The sequence below is a fragment of the Ovis aries genome, chromosome 21, assembly GCF_016772045.2.
Source record: "Ovis aries strain OAR_USU_Benz2616 breed Rambouillet chromosome 21, ARS-UI_Ramb_v3.0, whole genome shotgun sequence".
In the NCBI taxonomy this organism is placed as follows: domain Eukaryota; kingdom Metazoa; phylum Chordata; class Mammalia; order Artiodactyla; family Bovidae; genus Ovis; species Ovis aries.
Genome location: NC_056074.1, coordinates 21,031,671 through 21,048,045, shown reverse-complemented (window position 1 = coordinate 21,048,045; position 16,375 = coordinate 21,031,671). Strand labels below are relative to the sequence as shown.

Below are 16,375 nucleotides of genomic sequence, written 5' to 3'. Positions count from 1 at the left end.
TATCCCCCAGCTTGTTTGACATATTACATTGTACTGCCCGTGTATTTGTAACGCAGCCTGATCATTTTAAAAAGAGTCAAAATTTAACTACATACATTATTCAACAAGGAAATCAACAGTGTGTATCATTGTTCCCATGTTTTGTAATAATTATCAATATATTAGATCATATTTATTAAACAAAAGTTACTTGATGTGTCTTTTAAAAAAGATATATAAAAGAGCCAAGTTCTGCCTCTGAGCAGAAGAGAATTGCCATGTAGAACTGAAGGATTCTTGTCAAAAGCAAAGTAGCTTAGCCCACAGGCTCTTATTGTAGTACATCAGATTTTAATTAGGCTTTATAAAACTGAGAAAAAAGCCACTAAAGTAAAAGTTCCTCATTATTTGCTCTAAAACTGCTATGCATTTCTTAAATTATTATAGAACGTAGGAATTAATGGAGACAGAATGGTGATGATGATATAATGTTGATGATGATGGATTTTAATATTACTAATGATATACCATTTATCGTGTACTAATTATGGATTATGTCTTTTAAGGGAGTATTTTAGTATTAAGAACAAACAAAAGAGATAGACATTATTATGCCCACTTTGTAGATGGCAGATGAAAGCTTCGGTAGCTTAAGTAACTTCTGCAATTCTATGGAGTCAGTATTAGAATTGAGAATAAAACTCAACTTGTCTTCCACAAACTACATTATAAGCCCTTGCATGTGTTCCGAAGGATAATGCATGAACTTCCTATAAAATCGGGGTTCCTGGTGAATATGTGGGGGAGAGCCCATGAATTTACACTTTCACCAATCACCTCAGGGTTGCTTGTTATAAACCAGTCATTATTATATTGTCATGGTGATATTTAACCAGAGAATCCACTGTGAAGATCTTCTTTTTACTTCGTAAAGAATTGGAGGAGAGCATTGATCTTAGACCAGAGCTTGAGTCAGTGTCAGCCCAGGAAGAATTAATTATGGTTTCTCATGGCTTGCTGATTTGACCTCTGTACTTTTCTCTCCTCAATAAGTGGCTGATTGAATCAGTACTTACATTCTGGTCCATAATGTGGAACAGAAAATATCAAGGTAAAGGAGAAAATCAAGACCAGAGGCAAAAGACAGGCAGACATTGGCAGGTCATAGGTTCCTAGATGAATTTAGAGATTGAGAATTTCTTACTTTTGAAAATGTATACAGTTGCAGTAAAGAAAAAAAATAGAATAAGGTTTCTCTGTATGTGATATTAACTTCCATCTGTAGCAAACCATATTGACCAGTATTCTAATTCTAGGAGATTTTTTGGATGAAGTACATATTTTTCCAGTCAGTTATGTGCAGGGGGTCTATGGGAATTATGGGACTCTTTAAAAACTGTGTTGTGTCTTGTTGGAATTATTTTGTCATGCTCGCTATTAGCAGTAAACATTAAATAATTCCACTTGCCTTTGAATAGTGATGCTAGACGTTGGGAGACACAGGTGCAAAGGAGAAATGTAAATACATTGTGAATGTCTACTGGGCATGATTGAACTAAATGTTTTATTTGATTTTAATTTTATGGCTAATTAAATGGTCCCATTGGAGCTATTTAGAATCTACTTATATTTAGTTTTTAAAATATTTTCTTTGCCCTTGCCTCCTGTTATTGGCTGTATTCATTGTTTGTGATAGCCTTTCAGAATTCAAGTGTATTCAACTAAGTCATAAAATGTGTGTCTGAAACGTAATGAAGTTGAAAATCACACTCACGTTTGATGTGTAACACAGAGATGAACAACTCTGCATTTATTTCATATTGATAAGATTTTAGTAAACTTAACTTTTCAGCACCTTACTCAAGATAAGCAAACATTTCACCTGCCTTGGTTTCTGGACAACGTGCTGTGTTCCCTCCTCTCTCCTACCCTTTGATTCTTCTCTGTGCACCTGGTATACAGAGAGAGATGAGTGGAGAACTAGGAAGAGTATTTGTATTACTCTTAGGATAGAAAAGATCCACAAATGAAATCTCTTTGTCATCCTAAAGAGCTAAAAGGATACCATGCCACTCTGATGTAGCCGAAGAGAGAACCAAATGAAGCAATCCGAAGTGGTTGTCCAGAGACTTCTCAAATATAATATCAAAGAGTCGTACTAAATTCAGAGATATATTACTTACCATAAAATAGCATAGTATATCCTCCTCTGTGAAGTAAAGTTGCAAGCAACAAAGAGATTCAACATAAATTGTCAAGCTTGTCTAGTGAATGGGTTCTTCACCTTGACGTTATTAACATTTTGGACAGATAATTGTTTCAGAGGGCTGTCCTATGCATTGTTGGATTTTTAGCAGCGTCACTGGACTCTACCCACTAAACACCATTAGGAACCTACCCCCAGTCGTTCAGTTGAAGATGTCTCCTGACATTGCCAAATATCCCAGGGAGGCAGAGTCACTTGTGCTGACAAGTTCTGATACAGATCTAGCACTTTAAAATATATCTAACTATCTGTCTACTAATAAAATTATAAGCTTTTCTGAGACAGAAATGCATTTTGTAAAGCATTTCTTCAGGATTTTTAGAATTACTTTAGGTTTACTGTAATTAGAAAATTATTTTTTTTGAAGTATAGCTGACTTACAATGTTATATTGGTTTCAGTTGTGCAGCATAGTAATTTGACATATTGCTAGACTACTCCATACAAAGCTCCTATAAAATATTGACTGTATTCTCTGTGCTAGAGATCATTTTGGTCATTCATTTATTTTATACCTAGTGGTTTGTACCTTTAAATCTCCTTTACCTTTCCTGCCCTTGCCCCAATTCTCTCCCACTGGGGAACAACTAGTTTGTTCCCTGTATCTTTGAGTCTATTTCTGGGAAATTAATAAATAGCAAAGAAGTTGAACAGCATTGTCCATTTGTGATATAAATTCTAGGAGTTGTATTTGTCTATTTAGTTTATATGAAATTTCTAATTTTCTACAATAATTATAAATTATGTTTACAATAAGAAATGATTTTTTAAAAGATTAACATAAAGAGAACTTAAAACTCATGAAAAGGACTTCATTTTTCTCAGTGACTGTCAACGTTTTGCCTTTCCTAAAGGAAAATGACTTTCTGCAGGATAATTATTCTATTCTTTCCTGTGCTTCAGAACCCTGTAGGTATGTAGACAGAGGGTAATAGTTTACCTTGAGCATATGGTCCGTCCACCAAGTAAAAAAATGGTCAGAAACAGGAATTTTTCTATTCTTCCAAATTTTACATTTTGCCCCAATTTTGATGGAACTCTACCAAGTGTTCATGCTAAGTCACTTCAGTCATATTTGACTTTTGCAACCCCATGGACTTCAACCTGCTGGGCTCCTCTGTTCATGGGACTCTCCAGGGAAGAATACTGGAGTGGGTTGCCATGCCCTCCTCCAGGGGATCTTCCTGACTCAGGGATAGAACCCATGTCCTGCAGCTCCTGCACTGCGGGCAAATTCTTCATTTATTTGCTATTGCTCTGCCCACGTTTGTTTTGGAGAAAATGTTTGAATCTTTTCGAGTGTGGATAATAACTCCATTTTCTAAATGGAGAATAGACTATTTCCTTGCAGCATATCACAGGACCGTGGGCAGGGCATTTGGGAGGAGAATGAGTGCAAATTCATAGCAGTTAGGAGTTATTTAACTTTTCTCTGGGTGAGTTTTCTCAGGTTATATGGCACATACATGATGCATGCTCAGCAAATGGAGGCTTCTATTATTAATGTTGCTGCTATTGTTATGTAGCTAATAGATCCCCAGGAAAGAGTAAGCAGGACTTTTGTGACATCATAAAGTGAAGTACCAGGACTTGGGTTTCTCAGGTAGCTCAGTGGTAAAGAACTCCCCTGCCAATGCAGTGGGTTCAATCCCTGGGTCAGTAAGATCGCTTGGAGAGGGGAATGTTTACCCACTCCAGTATTCTTGCTTGGGGAATGCCACGAACAGAGAAGCCTGGTGGGCTGTGGTTCATGGATGGGGTCACAAAGAGTCAGACGCAACTTAGCGACTAATCAAATGAATGAAACAAACCAGGAGTTGAGAGTTTGCTCACCCAATTGAACCCATCGAGGATGGATGTAGATACTCTTAACATTTTTATTAAAATGATATGAGTATAAATTTGTCTGAAGAACCATTCCCTGCAGTGGATATTTCCAGGAAAAAAAGATAATGGCAGAAGAGAGGCAATGCAGTGGAGGCTGGGAGGAGTCCACCCCTGCTAACACTAAGGTCATTCATATTTAAAGCAGCTCAGTCTTGGGTTCAGTTGCTGAAACTCGAGTATCTTACTCCCCTCCTCATCTTAATTCCATCCACTCCATATTAGCTTTCCAGCTGTGATGGAGAAATTGAGGTAAAGATCTGATGCATTTCCCTATGGCTCCAAAATGGAGCTCTGAACGCTCAGAACTCCTTGGAGCTATTTCAAAACCCTCTTCATGGTCCTGCCAGGCTCACCATTTTATAGGGTTTCAGACATCTGGAAAAATACCTGAAACCATTTTTCATCCTCATCTCCATAGTACAGAGCAAATTTTCAAGTCATTTCAAGTATAACTGTAGGGAACACTGCCTTTTGTTCACAAACCACGATTTGGACTACAAAGATGCAGCCTGGGAGAGTGTAAAGAATACTAGACGGAAGGACAGAAACCTGTGTTCTGCTATGAGATCTGCCACCATGAATTATTTAGCCTCTGTGAAGTGAAACTTGAGTCAGCCCACTACCCATGGATAATGAGTCCAAACCTTTTGCACTTGTTATTTCTTATAAGGAAAAGCTAGTCCCACCCTTGGGAACATATATGAGGGTGCGTTATAAGTGTTACTCAAGCCAGTCAGTAGTGGCATTAAGGTTCTCACCCATGAATGACTGAATCCAGATTTTATACATCTGCCAATAATCTTCTGCCTCTTGATCACATTACCTACGTTCAAGGGCAATTAAACATAACAGATAATGTGCAAGGCTAAATAAATTATGTTCCTCTGTGAGCAATAAACCATAATCTCCCACTTGATTATGCACACTGATTTATATATTCCTTTCAACATCTTTGTTGCGCCTAAGATGAGAAGAAAAATAAATAAAAATAGGAGTAAGAGCAGTCTTTGCAGTCATTTTAGCTCAATTTTAGTTGGACTCCACTATTTACCAAGGGATTCTCAGGTGGCACTCGTAGTAAAGAATCTGCCTCCCAATGCAAGAGACACAGGAGAAGTAGCTTCAATCCCTGGCTGGGAAAGATCCCCTCAAAGAGGAAAATGGAAACCCACTCCAGTTTTCTTGTCTGAAAAGTTCCATGGACAAGAGGAGCCTGGGAGGCTACAGTCCATAGGCTGCAAGAGTCAACATGACTGAGCGCACACATATAGAATAGTGTGTTTACCAGAATCTGTGGCATTGGATTGGTATTGGTTATACATGGTGTTGTTGTTCAGTCACCCAGTCGTGTGCAACTCTTTGCGACCCCATGGACTACAGCATGCCAGGACTCCCTGTCCCTCACCGTCTCCCGGAGTGTGCTCAAACTCACGGCCATTGCATCGGTGATGCCATCCAGCCATGTCATCCTCTTGATGCCTTCTCCTTCTGTCCTCAGTTTTTGCCAGTGTCCAGGACTTTTCCAGTGTGTCAACTGTTTGCATCAGATGACCAAAATACTGGAGTTTCAGCTTCAGCATCAACCCTTCCACCAAGTGTTCATGGTTGATTTCCCTTAAGATTGACTGGTTTGATCTGCTTGTTGTCCAAGGGACTCTCAAGGAGTAAGTGTGTGTGTGTGTGTGTGTGTGTGTGTGTGTGTGTGTGTATTTGTAATGGGCTTGCCATATGGCTCAGCTGGTAAAGAATCCTCCTGCAATGCGGGAGACCTGGGTTCAATCCCTGGGTTGGGAAGACCCCGTGGAGAAGGGAAAGGCTACCCACTCCAGTATTCTGGCTTGGAGAATTCCATGGACTGTATAGTTCAAAGGGTCCCAAAGTGCCAGACATGACTGAGCAACTTTCAATATTCAATAATATATATGTAATACAAAATGTCTCTAAGCTTCAGTTTGCCACTACAAACAGGATTTTTGGCAGTTTTACGTATTGTGTAATATTATTGTGAGGTGAAATGAGGTAGTCGATTTAAAGCATGTGGTACAGAGGGCCTGGCACACTCCACTCATCAGCCTGCCACAATCTGAGAAGTCTGCAATATGGAGATGAGGCACTTGGCCTTTTTTCTTTCAGTATTGTATTGTCAAATGCCTATGTGTTAAGACTCTTACCCTTTCTCTTTTATGGGAAAGAGAATAAGATCTCCTGTGTGCAGCACAGTGGTTTTCTAGCATCAAGGCCCTCTGGATAAGAGATGTGTAGTTGCCAAATCTTCTTTGGTAAAGTGCTCTGGTGAGGATCTCTGGTCATGAGGGACATCCAAATAAAGTTCCCTTGGCATGACAGTCTTTTCACCCTTCTGTAGCTCTGAGCTTGTGAAAGGCCACTTCTCTCTTGTGGCTCCCTTGCTCTGCAAGATTAACATGATTCGGGTGGTGCTCTGAAGCTCTTTTGTAGGATTTCAGGAAAGGAGACACTTTCCCCTCCTTCACTCCAAGTGAAATTCTCTCTTAAGGTGTTCTTTTTTTTTTTTTTTTAATTCTCTACTTTATGACCAAGGCAGCCTCAGACCCAGGCATTAACCTTTAGACTCTTAAAGCAGAAGTCAGATACCATTTGCTAGGTACCTAACCATGGAGGGGACATTTCTAGATTAGGGTTGAAGACTGTTACCCTGGGATGAGTTTACAGTGGATATTCTTACCTCTTGCTCCCGAGAAAAGAAAAGAGAGGGTGACCCAAAACTGGAAGCATGCCAGGTAGCTCTCTCTAACCAAGTCCTCACTTCTGGCCTCATTGCAGTCCTTTGCGTGAATTTCTAGGACTTTGTTTACAGAGATGGAGATTGGTTAATAGTTAATGTAGGCACCGCTGATTTTTGAGTTTTATAAAGGTAGTCTAGCACCCAGCTTTGAAACATGGCATATTGTTATGTATCAGGACTCTAACAGAAGAAATATCCAGTCTTAATAGCCTATTACATGTGAATTCAACAAATATTTAGTAAATGAATATATGAATGAGTATACACAAAGACCCAAAATTTCACATGGTCCCGTCTCTTCATTTTACAGATCACAAGTCATAATGACTCCAGTTGAAATCTCATTTAAAAGACACTTAAGTGAATGTTTATTATGTTGAAGATGAACGAGAAAAATGTCATTAACAAGCATGCCATTCATAAGAATAGTATTGTATAGAAATTCTGTGTATTTCCAGTAGTTTTGTCAGCTTGCCTCCCAGGAAGCAAAGTGGAGGGCACCAATCCTTTTAATAAATTGACATCCCCCATCAAATATATGAAAGCTATTAGGGATTACCTGTCTAGTTAGTAATGCAGAAAATAATTCCTGACTATTTAGATGACAAGCAGTTTTTCCTCCCCTCCAGGCAAGCTCATACGTATTGAACTGTGAAAGTCAGGAGTTGAGTTCATAGGCTCATTTTTAATCCTCTGCCTTGGGAAATTCAAAAGCCCTTTTAACTTGAAGCACAATGGCTGAAGAGAAAGGAAATCCAGGCTTCTGTGAAAATATGACCAACTGGAACCCAGAAATTGCAAATTTTCCTTGGTAACTAGTATCCAGGAATTGTTTGTAGGCAAGTATACTTAATGCACTGTAGATCATGTGGAAAAACCTGATTGAAGCCACTAGCCTGACCAAAGAAGAATATAAACTCATGCAGTTTGCATCACTTTCTCCTAACAGAATCCACTAGAAAAGGTTGCCTGAAAGTGTTGCCTTGGGTCCAAAATGTGATGAATAAAATAGTAGTATCTAAGCATTCATATTGGCAGTGTTTGAAAAGATAAGAAGTTTCAAGCTTGGCAGACTAATGTGGTTTTAAAACATTCTCCATTTTTATAGAGACCTTAAAGTTATCTATGTGTGGCAGCAATTTTAGGCAAGAAGATTGAGTCCATAAGGGGAGATTCTAGAAGATTATTTTATTAATCTTGCTAAGAAAACCTTTCAGTACCTCCTTAGTGCTTAAGATCAAGTCCATCTTCCACAGCATGATATCTAAAGACCTCCATGATTGGACCTCTGCCTGCCTCTCCAGCTTTATCCGCTCCTCCTCCTCCTCATACATCTCAAATCCCAGCTCATTCTAAACTACTCTGGTCACTGAAATGCACCTTATTGACAGCTTCTGCCTTAATGTTATCTCTGCATATAACGCATATATAGACTTACATGTTGATTACCAATCAGTCCAGTTCAGTGCAGCCACTCAGTCATGTCCGACTCTTTGCGACCCCAGGGGCTGCAACACGCCAGGCTTCCCTGTCCGTCACCAACTCCTGGAGCCTACTCAAACTCATGTCCATTGAGTCGGTGATGCCATCCAACCATCTCATCCTCTGTCATCCCCTTCTCCTCCCACCTTCAATCTTTTCCAGCATCAAGGTCTTTTCAAATGAGTCAGTTCTTCGTGTCAGGTGGCCAGAGTATTGGAGTTTCAGCTTCAGCATCAGTCCTTCCAATGAATATTGCCAATGATTACCAATATCTGATGTTAATTAAAGTACAGGTGTACCTCGAAAATACTGCAGGTTCAACTCCAGACCACTGCAAGGAAGAGACTATCAAAATTAAGCAAGTCACATAAATGTGTTGGTTTCCCAGTGCATATAGAAGTTACTTGACTCTATACGGTAGTCTACTAAGTGTGCAGACCTTCCCCAGTGGCTCAGTGGTAAAGAATCCACCTGCAAAAGAGAAGACACAGGAGACCCAGGTTCAGCCCCTGGGTGGGGAAGATCCCCTGGAGAAGGGCACGGCAACCCACTCCTGTATTCTTGCCTGGAGAATCCCATGGACAGAGGAGCCTGGCAGGCGACAGTCCATAGAGTCACAGAGTTGGATACAGCTAAAGCGATTGAGCACCTGTGCACTAAACGTGCAATAGCATTATATCTCAAAAAACACTGCATGTATCTTAATGAAAAACACTTTGTTACTCAAAAATTCTATCATCTTCCGTGAGTTGTAGCAGTAACATAAAAAATAGCTGTATTAACAAAACATTGTACATCAACCATACTTCAGTGAAACAGTTTTCAAAGGGAACAAAAATCACTGATCACTGATCACTGTAACAAATTTAACAGTAATGAAACAGTTTGAAATATTTTGAGAATTACCAGAATGTGACACAGAGACATAGAGCAAGCAAAGGCAGTTGCAAAAAATGATGCCAAGAGGCTTGCTGGACACAAGGTTGCCTCACACCTTCAATTTGTAAGGAAGACAATGTCTGCAAAGCATAGTAGAACAAAGTACATATAACAAGGTGTGCTTGTAATGGAAAAGATTGATTTTTGAAGGTTACTAATTATTTGAGTACTCCCGATCTGTTCCCTCTCAAAATATCCCTTCCATAGTTTTCCTCATTCCAGTTGGTGATGAAATCTACCCTTTCCCGTTCTCTAGGTCAAGATCTTGAAATTGTCCTTGACTTCTTTCTTTTGCAGTGCACATCTAAATCTTTGTTCTGCCTTCAAGATATATTTGGAATCCAAGCATCATATGATCACTATCACCACTTCTCCACATGACATCATTATCTTTAATCTAGATTATGGCCCAAACCTCCAAACTCTTCTCCTGTCCACTGTGGTACAGCTGTCGCCTCTTTGTAATCATAACATGGTACTCAAGGGGATCATGCTGAAACGTAGATTGGATCCAGTCATTTCTCTGCTCCAAACTTTCCACGGCTCCCCATTTCCTCAGTAAAAGTCAAAATCTTTATAGTGATCAACATGACTTGACCTGCTCTCGGCTTCTCTCCCTGTTATTTCTCTGTCCTCACCATTCAGGGGGGCATTTCAAGCATCCTTACTTGAATCCCCTGTTTTCCTGCTATATTTTCCTTATAGTTTGGTTGTTTGAAATGTTCTTCTTCTAAATATTTTCGTGATCTGCTCCCTCACATCATTCAGATTTTTGTTCAAGTGTTACTTCCTCAGGAAGACCCTCACCGCTGACTAAAATAGCTCTTGCTTTCTGTCTGTTGTATTGTCATCAATAATGCTTTTCTTGACTGGTCCAACTACCCGGCCAGGATATAAACTCCATGGGGCAAGAGTTATTTTGTCTTATTGCCACTGTGTTTCCCAGGGGCTGGGGCAACACTTGGCACATAACTGTTGCTCAAAACATCTTTTGAATATAGATACTTGAATCCCTTTTAGTTTTATATTAGTCTACAAAACCAAAATACTGTCATCAAGATATATCTTAGAAAGAATGAAAAAATTATTGTTGTCAATCACTCACCTTCATCCCTGGTATTTTTAGATCACATGTAATCAGAGTTATCCCTGAGGTTTTCTTCTCATATTCCCATTCAATCAATCATCACAATCTATTTGTTTTTTTCTCTATTCTTTTGCCTAGTCGAAAGCATCATCATTTAGATTTTGCTTAGAATGATAGCAGAGGGAAGTCTTCACGTCTCACATCCTGTTCTTTCTTCACAAAAGAGTGTTCTTTCTGTTTCATTGCTACCAGTATAATCTCTATAAAAGGCAAATATAATCAAATCCTTTTCTTGATGAAAAACGTGAAATGGTTTCCAATGCCTCTTGATGTAAACTCCAACCTGGACTCTCCCCGTGAGTCCCTTTCCGATTTCAAGTTATAATCAATAACTTGAATTTTTCCCACACTGATTTTTTTTTTTCCTTAGATTTTCCCTAAGCTGTGATCCTACCGCAGGTCTCTGTCCAGAGAGACCTGGGCAGTATTTGGAACTCTTTGCTTCTCTTTCTCCACCTTTCTTTCTCCTCCCACCATTTCCAGCCCCCATCTTCCCTTGTTCACTTCAGTTTCAACTGCAGCTTTTCTTCATAAATATTTTCTCAAACATCTTGTAACCTTGGCTATCTGTGTGTTTTTATGAATGAGGCATTAAACTCAGTTTACCTATGTGTAATATTGATAAATGATTTTAAGTTTATTCTTTTGAGCAATTGAGATTTTTTCAGAAGAGACTTCCAGTCTAATGGAAGGGATCAGTGGCATTTCTGAAAGAATTATACTTGATGCAGCTATGCAACTTAAAAAAAAATTACCAATTTTAATTGCTGCCAGCTATAATAACTTTGTTTTAACGGGTATTTTTATTTGTTCTTTTCATGTAATGTGCTTTGCATCTCCAGGCAGTTTTCCTACATTTAGGTAAAATGTTTAGCAGGTTGTAATACTTTAATAACTTATGAAAAGGGTAAAATAAAATTTTCTTGAGTGGAACTTGGAATAATTTGAGGGACATTTTTATGTACTTTTAAAAATCAGAATTTAATTGGGATGCCAGATTTATAGCAATTTGCATCTTTAATTTTCCAGATAATCTGGAGTTTAGCATTTGATAAATGATTTTTTAAAGCAGACATGAAGATTTTGTTAATTTATAATTTATTAATGTGTTATTACTATAATTGTTAGTTTTAAATTCAGTCTTGTATAGAAAGAAATGTATTAAGCAAAATAATGTGAATAAATATTCCCACACACAAAAAAAAGAATTATACTTGGATGCTAGCATTGTGAGAGCCAGGTGGGATAGAGAAGGCAAAGAGTTTCGCAACTCAGTATATGTATTTCCACGGAATCCCCTTGTTTTTCGTAAGGGGATGCCTCTGCTCTGAGCTGTCTTCCAGTTTCTCTGGTACCTTCTGCCGAGAAGGCAACTGCAGTCTTTGCTGGGGCAGGAGGAAGGCCAGGAGTCTGGCTGAGGTGAGGGAACATCTCTGAGGAATCTTAACTGATTACTTATCTACTTTCCAATTAGTTTTCTTCTCTTAGCCTCACTATTCCCTGCAGTTTCACAGACAGCTGATGCAACCACTTCTTGTGTTCTATGATGTAAATCACGTTGCTTTCTGGCTTCTTCTGGCTTCTCCACTGCAGGTTATGAATAATTTTTCTTAGGCCTTCTGAGTGAGTTAGTTAACTCTCATCCATCTCTTTTTTAGCTTCCAGAATTCTATTGCTTGTGACTCTTCTCCAATGTCCTTTGCTCTTGAGGGTTTATGTCCTTATTGCTTGTGACTCTTCTCCAATGTCCTTTGCTCTTGAGGGTTTATGTCCTTCATAATGTGCCTTTAATATTATTTTATTACTGTTTCATGGAGAAAGGAGTGGGAGATGTGAGTGTTTAATCTAGCAACTTTAGTTGGAACTAAGCTCCTCAATTCTAAAACTGTTTCTGACTCATAGATGAAAAATCAAAATAAACCATGGATGAAATGTATATACAATAATAGTAGAATGAAAGAATGAGGCATTGGAGGATATAAAATATATTTCTCTTTTAGAATAGAGAAGACTGGGGAAGGGATGTAATTTAATTTATATCTCATGACAATTATTCTCTCTAAAAAAATATTAGAAGAAGCTTCCTGGAAAGACAGACATTTCCCCTTTGGAAGTAGAGTATCTATCTAATTTCAAAGACCAATAGAGCATTATTTAATATGTTAACTATTTGAATTATTTCTTTAAATTCTCAGGATGTTATGAAAATTGGGGCCATAAATTGCCTTTCCACTACGGATAGTGAAAGTCAGGTTTTAAAAAATCAAGAGCTATTTCGTATGAAATTTCATTTGAAATGTAATTTCAAATGATTTGAAGTGGGCCTTTCAATGGTTTGGGAAATGACCAAGGGAATATAAATAAGAGGAAACGGCAAAGGAAAGTGTAGTACATAATTGGGGTTGAAGGACCATCAAGATACCATAGAGATAAGCACTGCACTCAGACTTATTTAACAACTTCATTAATGATCTGCAAGAAGGAGGATTCAACAAGTTAATTAAATCTGCAGATGGTCCTTAGTGGAGTTACAAATACCAGGGAGAACTAAAAGATAATATGAGAAGACCTGGGGTCAAAAGCTTTGATAGCTTGGGGCAAAATTAAATTTGGGAAGGATAATTACAATTGAATATACTTTGTTCAATGAAAAAATAGAAATTAAACTACAAATAGTACTGAATAGAAAATAAAGCTTTAAGAAATTCTGTGACTGATGAATACGTTATTTAGACAATAGCCTTGCTTCATGACTCCAGAAATGTATTCATTTTAGAAAGAACGTGTACTTTTTAATAATATATTTGTGGTGTGCCTGATATTTGCAACATTTAATCATCAAGAGATGGCTGGCTGATATTACAGAAACAGGTAAGAATTGCTTTAACTCTCAGATATACTTGCATTCTAGTAAGGTAGACGGGGGAGAATCTCACAGAAACGGTACAAAGAAATCATGAGGTTAAGATGGAGAAGTGATGGGAAGAACAATATAATATGGAGGAGACACTGAGAATGACCTGGCTATCAAATTATTGTTGTTCAGTCACCAAGTCGTGTCAGACTCCTTGTGACCCCTTGGACTGCAGCATGCCAGGCTCCTCTGTCCTCCACTATCCCCTGGAGTTTGCTCAAATTCATCTCCATTGAGTTGCTGATGCTATCAAACCATCTCATCCTCTGTTGCCCCCTTCTCCTTTTGCCATCCAGCATCAGGGTCCTTTCCAATGCCCAAATATAGGAGTTTCAGTTTCAGCATCAGTCCTTCCAATAAACATTCAGGGTTGATTTCCTTTAGAATTGACTGGTTGGATCTCCTTGCAGTCCAAGGGACTCTCAAGAGTCTTCTCCAACACCACAGTTCAAAAGCATCAGTCCTTTGACTAAGAAGTAGTTGATTTCAACTTTTCAATATGGACTATTTGTGTTAGTGTGGTGGGATGTTGGGAAGACTGGCAGGTAATTTTACATCCTGACCCAGTAGTACCATTCGCAGTACGGTGCCCTCTCAGGTATAGGTATTGAAGAGTGTCTGCTTTCAATGGTATGGTCAATAGAATGGAATCCAGCCAAGGCCTGGGGACAGTAAAACAGCTGGATGAAATTCTAGTGATAACCATCAGAATAGAAGTCATCTGTATGCAAAGACACATGTAGGCAAGATGTCAGCCACTTTTTGAGTACCTTGCCTTTGTCAAGATTGTTCTAAGCAATTTACATAAGTTAATGCCATTAATGCTCACACTCAATTTACAGGATTAGACATTATTCTCATTTCTAATTTGCAATCAAGAAATCAAGCCTAGAAAATGTAAGAAAATCACCCAAGGTTAAGTGCTAATAAACATGGGGAAACTGGAATTCAAACCAAGGGCTTCTGGCTTTTAAGATCTGTGTGTGTGTGTGTGTGTTTTCCAACTGTGTTATACCATCTGTCATAGAATATTAGCATAAATAATATATGCAAAACTCATCTGTATATATATTTTGTCTATTCTTTAGAGTTTTATGTAGAGAAATATTCTTCCGAGACTCACTGACAGAGCTATTCTTAAATACAGTAAGGTTGTCAGAAGAATTCACTCTGAAATTTTCAATGCAAAATCATCTTAATGGGAGTGTTTTGTACCTGAGTTAATTGATTTTGTGTCTTGAGAGAGAAGACCCATTAACTAACATATAACAGAAATTACATAATTTTATAATATCATTCCCTATAATTGTCACCTAGAGTAGATTCCTACCAGTCACCACATTTTAATGTTTAAGTATTACTTTGTTTCAGAGGTAGTGTTTTTATGTGATCAAATTCAGATAATCTACAAGTTTAGTTAAGGAGATATGTTGGAAGTCTTTCTATCTAATCTTCAGCTGTAAGTGCCCCTACTCAGAAGGAACAAAAATTACCAATTTCTTGTGTGTTTGCTAATAGGCCACCAAGTGTAACAGGACCCAAATGATGTTGATTTGTTTAGAAGTGATGAGGATATCTTGCGTAGTTACACACGAGACAGTAAATGAGTTGGAGAAAATTAAAATACACTTCATAATTTTATTTGGAAGAAGCTAGGGTGGGAAAATTCCTCATGAAAAGTGCGCTGGATGGGAAAATGCAGGCAGCTTTACTGGAAAGTGAGCAGGATATAAGAGAAATCCAGAAGATTAACAGTGAGAAGAGATGTCTAGGTTGACTGATTGCTTTAGCATCTCCATATCTGCCCTCTCTGTGAAACTAATCAGAATTCCTTGAGCTTCTGGTGAATGAGGTTTTGAGGTGAGAAGAATTCTGTTTGTAATAAAAGTGAGGTGGTTTGAGTTGAAACTTAATCACATTCAGGAAAGTCAAGTATCCCTTCTGGGAGAGATCAAGCAGATTATGAAATGATTTTAGAGAATTGGTAACAAGAATGTTCTTTCTAACTTTCAAATCTATATTTGGCCAAGTAAAACACATGGAAAGAAAAATTCTGTTTTGGTCCTTGGATAAAAGACCTAAGAAATATTTCTTTTTCACTCCTACTGAAATCACTCATTGAGTTTTTAGAGCTCACTTCACCCACTAAAATGGCATCAGTGATTGTGGACAAATTTTTTCACGATAGAGTAGAATCTCTTCTATTATTCTCATCATAGTAATTCCACCATTATTTAACACTGTATGAGAAATATCACAGGTCATGTTACAACATAAAACTTTGAAAAGCATAAAATATTAAGAACATAATTCCAGTTTTTGACATGGGTGGAAATTACACTGGCCTCTCTGAAAACAACACCTGAATCACAGTCTCAAAGATGAGAACCTGAAAAAAAAAAAAAAAAGCAATCCTCAAAATCAACCAACTATGAGAATATATTGATTAGAGGAGTAAAGATAACACTAGCTGAGATGACTTCTAGCTTAGAGAGACCAGGTCAATTCTCGCAGACCTTAAGTATCTTTTCAGTACCCTCTTCAATTCTAGGAGAATGTTGTTGCAAGTTTTGGCAGAAGCAGTTTTCATTCACATGTGCCTGATGTTGAAAATTTCTTCAGCAGGTAAATGAAGTTTTGCCCCAGTGGTTGTCATCAAGGCATCAGTAATTAACAAGCCATACCCTCTGAACTTGCTTTTCACCTGTACTATTACATTTTTCCTAAGGAGAGAAATCTATAGGGAACTAAGCTATAGAATCTGGCAGGAGGGGTGGGAGAGGATTGGATATAAATGTTTTTTCCAGTAGAAGCAACTGAAATCACCACATTTATAGAACTATTTGACTCATTCATATATAAAAATTATAATATGTGGTTCATTTAGCAAATAAAAACTGGTTCAGAATGATATTTATAAGAGCAGAAAATGATTTTATCTCAGGTAAACAAAGGATTTCTAAAGAAAGGGCTAAAGAAATACGAAGACTCGGCAGCT

The 16,375-nt window shown here is 38.1% G+C and overlaps 1 protein-coding gene across 7 annotated transcripts in view; it reads left to right on the top strand.

The window, feature by feature from the left end:
• The window catches only part of NELL1 (neural EGFL like 1), a 1,034,396-nt gene that overhangs the window by 791,064 nt on the left and 226,957 nt on the right, over positions 1–16,375 (top strand). The window lies entirely within an intron of this gene.